Raw genomic sequence first — 7,222 nt, 5'->3', positions numbered from 1 at the left:
TCCATCAAGGCCTCTCCTCTGTCCCTTGGCTTCCACAGTCACTTCCCTAATGCAAGTATTGATTCTCTACATGAGGTAGGAAGGTCCTTTGGGGTAGGAAATAGCCAAGTGGAAGAAAAATCATAAGAATTGTTCCTTTTAATGTTTAACAAAAGAGCATTTCAAATTACTTGCAGTTTCCTAATTTATATATAATTCTTATGGTCCAATTCATCACTGATCATTATTCATTTGCCTTGCCCCTTTTGTACTTATTTACTATGTTGATTTTTTTCTGATTATAAAAGTAATTCATACTGTGGCTGGAAATTTGGAAACACTCACAATTACATAGAGTAAAATTCCTACAGAATCACCACCTGAAGGCCTGTTGTTGATGTGATTCCTCAAATAATCAAACATCTATTGAGCACCTATCATATACAACTTGGTTTCAGAACACCCAGGCCCAAGCCAGCCCTTGGCCTCTGTGTCCTCACTTTATTTGTAAAATGTTCATTCTCACAATGCCATAGAGCAGTGGTTCTCAACCTTCCTAATGCCGCGACCCTTTAAAACAGTTCCTCATGTTGTGGTGACCCCCAACCATGAAATTATTTTTGTTGCTACTTCATAACTGTAATTTTGCTACTGTTATGAATCGTAATGTAAATATCTGATATGCTATATGTGTTTTCCGATGGTCGCGACCCACAGGTTGAGAACCACTGCCATAGAGTAAGTATTATTATTCCCACATGAGCCAACTGAGGCTAAAAAATGTTTCTTAGCTTGTAAGTGCCAGGTCCTGGGATTAGCACCTAGATCAGGTCGACTCAAAGTCCAGACCTTTTCCTCTAAGTTCTGGCCCTGCCCACGCTCTAGAGTCCTTACCCTCTATTACCTCTTGTTTCTGGGTCTCCTGACTCCTGCAAACGTGCCCATTATGAACTGCTATTCTGCTCCGCTATTGTGGAAGATAATTCTCCCAGCTCTTCCTCTGACTAGTTCCTATTTAGCAGTTGCCTCTTCCAAGAAGCCTGCCCTGATTCTCACAGTGAATACCTTTGCTCTGAGTTCTCATAGCTTCCTTTCCCTTCTCTCAAAGCAATGGTCAATTGGTTCTTTTCTTAGCTATCTCAGTAATTCTGCCAGTGCCACCTTCAACAAAAATCCCCAATCAGATCATTCCAGAGCTACTTGTAAAACCCTGGGTCAAGCCATCATCATCTTTGCTTTTTTCCCCCTATCGTCATCCTCTACCTGGCAGTCAGGAAAAGCTTTCTAGGTCTAAATGAGAGTATATAGTTCTATTGCTTAAAACTTTCTACTGTAGAGACTGGCAAACTATAATCAGTTGGACATGTGTTTTTGTAAATAAAGTTTTATTGAAAGACAGCCATGCTCATTAATCTGTGTATTGACAATGACTGCTTTTGCATTGCAGCAGCAGAGTTGTGTAGTTGCCACAGAGCCCCTTTGATCTGTAAGACCTACTATATTTACTATCTAGTCCTTAACAGAAAAACTCTGCTGCCCCCTGCTCTGTTCATATTCCTTCTGGTTGGGTTATTTATTGTACATAACAAGACACCTCAAAGCTCAGTGGCTTGAAACAATAACAATCATTTATTTTGCTCATGAATCTGCAAATGGGGCATGGCTCATAGGAACACCTCTCTCTGCTCCGTGTGGGTTCAGCTGGGCCACTTGACTAGGGTGAAGGATCCACTTCCTGAATGGCCCACTCACATGGCTGACAGGGAGCTCAGCTGGGACTCTTGTTCTAGATCCTATGTGGGACTGTTTGGATTTCCTCACAGCATGGGTACAGGAAGTAGAAGCTGCCAGTCTCAGATTCAAGGGGAGTAGAGACAGATCCCTGACTTCTCTATGGAATCATAAATGGAATCAAATCAAGGCTCTCCATCAGCCTCCCACACCTCCCCCTATGACAGTGATGGCGAACCTTTTGAGCTCAGCGTGTCAGCATTTTGAAAAACCCTAACTTAACTCTGGTGCCGTGTCACATATAGAAATTTTTTGATATTTGCAATCATAGTAAAACAAAGATTTATATTTTTGATATTTATTTTATTTATTTAAATGCCATTTAACAAAGAAAAATCAACCAAAAAAATGAGTTTGCATGTCACCTCTGACACGCGTGTCATAGGTTCGCCATCACTGCCCTATGATATCATCCTTCACACTCCCATTTATTCACTCTTCTCTAGCCACCCTGGTCTTCCTGCTGCCCCTCAAACATGTTGACCAGGCTACATCTTGGCCTTTATCCTGGCTCTTCCTCAAGCCATTTCCCACTGGTGTCCTCCTTGCCTCCTTCTCATCATGCCTCCTTCTCTTCCACCTTCTTATCTAACTCTGTCCCTACCCCACATCCTCCCTCTCAAACATATTACCTTATTTTTCCTTCCTAGCACTTATCAATACTTGATATTTTCTTGTTTTTTATGTGGTATATATGTATGTATGTATGTATGTATGTATATGCTTATTGTCAGCTTCCCCCTCCCACAATAGAATGTATAGGCCTTCAAGGCAGAAAGCTTGTCTTAAGTTTGGCTGTATCCCCACCACCCAGAACAAGCTGGTTCATAGCAAGCACTTGATAACAATGTGTTGCCATGGTGACTCTCCCTGACTGTACTGTGATCCCTCAAGGGCAGGGGCTACCTAGTCTCGGAGTCCTGAAACACCATGGGTGCTCATTAAGTGACTGTTGAATGAATCAGGTTTGAGTGTTTTTGAACCAGAAATGGGAAATCCAGAGGTTCGTATCAATTCCTCCTTACAGATTAAGCTACCACTTTCAGTCTCTCTGCCAGTCGGTCCGACACTGTACCTAACTGCAAGCCCTCTCTCCACCTCCCATCTCTTCCTTTTTACCTTTCCTCCCTCTGTCTCTCAATCTCAATGACTCTGAGGCTGCCCTGAGGATGTGGTATACCCTAGAGCCTAGAACAGTGCTGCATGGTCCACAAGGTTTGAATAGCCCCACTGCTGGGGTCTCACAGGCTCCAGGTACCTCAGCTGGTCCTGAGATCTTCCCGAGTGTTTGGATCTGCTCCAGGGTGGCCCCAAAATGAGCTTGGGACCTAGATCTCTAAGGACAGGTTTCTAAGGTGAGTTCCAGTGCTTAGCAATGAGTAGCTTAGCCCAATCAACATTTATCGAGTGAATGAGTGAATGCTAGGGACAACCTTGGCCCCACTCTAGTCGGATTCTCTATCCTGAGGTTAAACAAGGAAGGCACACACCTGGCCCCTGGTCTGAGTCCCAGGCCAATGGCTGCTCCTTGCTTGCCTGGCCCTTGCAGTGACAAGGCCCTGCTCCTCTCCACCCTTAGCCACAAACACCCCTCCATCTCTTCTCTATTCTGCCCCTTGGCCTGGGAAACAGTGAACTCTGCTGCTGGAAATCTCAGAAAAGAAAGACACCCACGCACATGTGTACATTCAGGAAAAAGAGAAGAGAGTGGGCCAGAAGATCCCCCTATGCTCTTGCCCCAAGAAGAGACCAGTTTCTTGCTCCTTAGAAAAATCTACTCACTAAGGCATAAAAACAGAGGACCTGCCAATTCCATTTAAGGAAAACCCTTGTCCTCAATTATCATATTTCAAATTGGAATCACATCCCTGCTCCCCCCTCCCCCCGCCTCCCCGCCCATGGCCCCTGCCCCATTGCACTTTATTCTGTGTGAAGTCCCAGTGGGGAAATGTGAATTCCACTGATTAAACGGCGCCTGTGCCGGGCCTGCCACCAGCTAGTTCTGAGAAGACACATCCAATTAAAATAGACAACGTTTCAAAGACCCCAGTCGGGCATTTCATCTCCTCAGCACTTTCTCCAACCTTTGGCAGTTCTCTCTCTCTCTCTCTCTCTCTCTCTCTCTCTCTCTCTCTCTCTCTCAACATAAAATTTAGGTCAGTTACTACATAATCCACAAAAACAACCCCGGCTGCCTCCTCTCCCGCCTCCCACCTCTGAAGCTGTAAATATATAATTGGATCCAAATGCTTCCCCAGCCGACTTCAGTGTTTTGGACGAAAGCTGGCCGGGGACTGCTGGGTGGCTGGTGGGCTCACTGCACCCGGGACGTGTGATAAGAAAAGCCTAGAAAGCTGGTTGTGTGATTCAATAATGAAATCAGTCCATGGGGCCCACGTCCCATTGTGACAGTAAATCCCATCCCCCCACCCTGGACATCAATGATGTGGCCCCAGGAGAACCTCCGGCCCTCTCTGGGCCCTTCATCCATAAAAAGAGGGGCGCTGGCTGCATGTTACGCTGCCCCTTGTTGCTCTCATGCCCACACTTCTCGGCTTCCACAGAGCCTTTGGGAGGCAGATGCTCTCGCAGGGAGTACAGGTCCCTGCCTCCCATCAGCCGAGGGTGAATCTGTGTCCACTCCTTCCCCTGGACGCCTCTGTGAGAATGTCCAGATGCCTGGGTGACAGAGAGATGGGTGTCTGCAAAGAGGAGCCCCCCTCAGCCAAACGAGGTGAGGGGACTGGCTTTCTCCCCACGCTCGCTGAGACAAGCATTGTGCTGGCCAGAGAGACAATGCTGTTTTCTTCAACAGGAAAGTCAGTTCTGTGCTTGAAGCAGCGGGAGAGAGAGAGCAGGCTGGCCGGGGCACGTCAGGGGAAGAGGACCTAGAGAATGTCTTCTCACACTCCTCCTGTCTCCGGCTGGCCTGTCCTGCATGAGACTGCTGGCAGGTGCCGGGTGAGCGTGAGAAACCTTCTCATTCTGCATTTGTCCATGGGAGACGATAGGGGACAGACTTAGGAGCAGCCACCCTGGTTTTACTGACAGACCATCTGGTCCAGTACTGCAGCCTCAAGAGGGCCCATGAGACCGCAGTGGGGTGGGCTATGGCCACTCCTCCTCTGTGGGGTCCAACTCAGCTACGGGGACATAGTACTAGAAAGACCTTAGGCGTTGTTTAGTCCACCCTCTCCAATCCGCCGAGGAGGAAACTGAGGCCTGGCAGGGGAGGTGACTCGTCATGTTCACACAGAGTTGCTGTTAGAGCTGGTGGACCAAGGACTCCTGACTGCCAGGCTGAACTAATCTCCATTATCTTATAGCCTTCATCCTCTCCTGGTTTCCTTCTCCCCTGTTTTAAAATGACTTTAACTCCATTCAACAAGTGTTTATAGAACACCTGCCTTGTTCCAGGCAATGTGTTGGGTCCTGGGGGTAAAGAAGTGACTAAACCACCGACTCTGACCTCAAGAAGTTCACTGTGGCCCTGGCCGGTGTGGCTCAGTTGGTTGGGCATCATCCTGTGCACCGAAGGGTTGCTGGTTTGATTCCTGGTCAGAGCACATGCCTAGGTTTCAGGCTTCATCCCCATAGGGGGCGTGCAGGAGGCAGCGGGTCGATGTTTCTCTATCACATCAATGCTTCTATCCCTCCCTTTCTATTAAAAAAAATTCACTGGGGAAAGGGCTCTTCAGAGAAATAAGTGCAGGTCAGCATGATAAAACCTGACCTGAGCTTCAAAGGGTCCTGGGTTCAATTCCTGGTCAAGGGCGAGTATCTGGCCAGGTAGGGCCACATGTGGGAGACAACCAGTTGATGTGTGTCTCTCTCTCTCATATCAATGTTTCTCTCCCTCCCTCCCTACTACTGTCTCTGAAAAGCAATGGAAAAAATATCCTCAGGTGAGGATTAAAAAACAAATAAAAGAAATATTTTGCCATCGTGGGGGTTCTTTTGGGAGGAAATATCCATCATTCTGTGACTCCTGTGAATACAAATAAGGTGAGGACTCTGACTTGGAGACGCTCACAGTTGGACAAAGATAGTGGGGTGGAGAACACACAGGACAGTGTACAGATGAAGTGTTGTAGAATTGTGCACCTGAAATTTGTGTAATTTTGTTAACCAGTGTCACCTCAATAAATTCACTTTTAAAAAAAGCAACGCCCTAACCGGTTTGGCTCAGTGGGTAGAGCATTGGCCTGCGGACTCAAGGGTCCCGGGTTCGATTCTGGTCAAGGGCATGTACCTTGGTTGAGGGCACATCCCCAGTAGGGGGTGTGCAGGAGGCAGTTGATTGATGTTTCTATCTCATCAATGTTTCTAACTCCCTATCCCTCTCCTTTCCTCTCTGCAAAAAATGAATAAAATATATATTTTTTTAAAAAGCAATTTATCAGTATGGGAGGATCTTTTAAGGTTGCTCTAAAGACAAGAGGGAAAGAAAAAATAAAAATGTATTTGGCCAATGAATCTAAGTAAACAGGATAGAGAAGTAAATAACCCCGCAGGCGCTGTGGCCAGGGAGGGGGACAGCTGGAGTCTGATGCCTCCCCAGGCCTTCGGGCATTGATTGGGATCATCTCCTCTTCCCGAGGCAGCCATGACAATTAACAGCATCCCCGCTTTACAGAGCAGAAAGCAGAGGCTCGGGGAGGTTAAGGGAGTCGCCCTGGATCCGAGCAGAGTAGCTACTGGAATAAGGACAACCTCCTGAATGCCATTCTCTCCCTGCTCCACACGGTGCTATTTCAGAATATGGGATGTCAGGCCAAGGTGAAGGAAGGACAATTGTTTCCCTCTTTATTCTCCTTGGTGTCCCAGAATCAACTGCTAAAAGGCTGGGGACCCACACTGCTTCCCAGCAGAGGGTCTGCAGGTGGAAGTAGCCCTGCCTGAGCCCCTCTCCCAGCGGGAACCCCTCCAGAACAGGTCACGTGACTGTCCCAGGAGGCTGGGTGTTAGAGCCATGGACTCTCAGCAGGCAATTCGCTCCAGTTTCAAAGAATGTCCTCACTGTGAGATGGCTGTGGGAGCACAGGCCTGGGCCCTGGGGCCTTCTCCGCTAGCCTGACGGTTGGAGGAGTGGTCAGCCCATTACTGCAGACTTAAGGTTCCTGGGGCCTGGAGGCTCCCTTCGCTCCTGGCCCTGACCTGTAGCTGTCTCAACCTGCTCTTGGGTTCTTCACTTGAAAAATAAAAAGGCCATGCCCAGATTGCTGTGCCCCAAGGACAGGACAGCTGACCACAGTGCCATGCCCACCTGGCCAGGTAACCGCAACATGCCCAGAATGGCATTTGTGAGCAGTTAAGCCTCTATGCAGCAGAAGCTTGTTGTATCTATGAGATCATCTCCCCGAGGGGCGATGTCAACCCCTTTCAGGTAGTGCAATGTCCAGCAGAGCTGAGCTGGAGGGAGCTTCCTGGAATGGCAGGTGGGGTGGCTCCG

The sequence above is a fragment of the Myotis brandtii genome, unplaced genomic scaffold, assembly GCF_000412655.1.
Source record: "Myotis brandtii unplaced genomic scaffold, ASM41265v1 scaffold76, whole genome shotgun sequence".
NCBI lineage: Eukaryota > Metazoa > Chordata > Mammalia > Chiroptera > Vespertilionidae > Myotis > Myotis brandtii.
The sequence above is the reverse complement of the archived record's forward strand: the minus strand, read 5'-3'. Positions refer to the sequence as shown.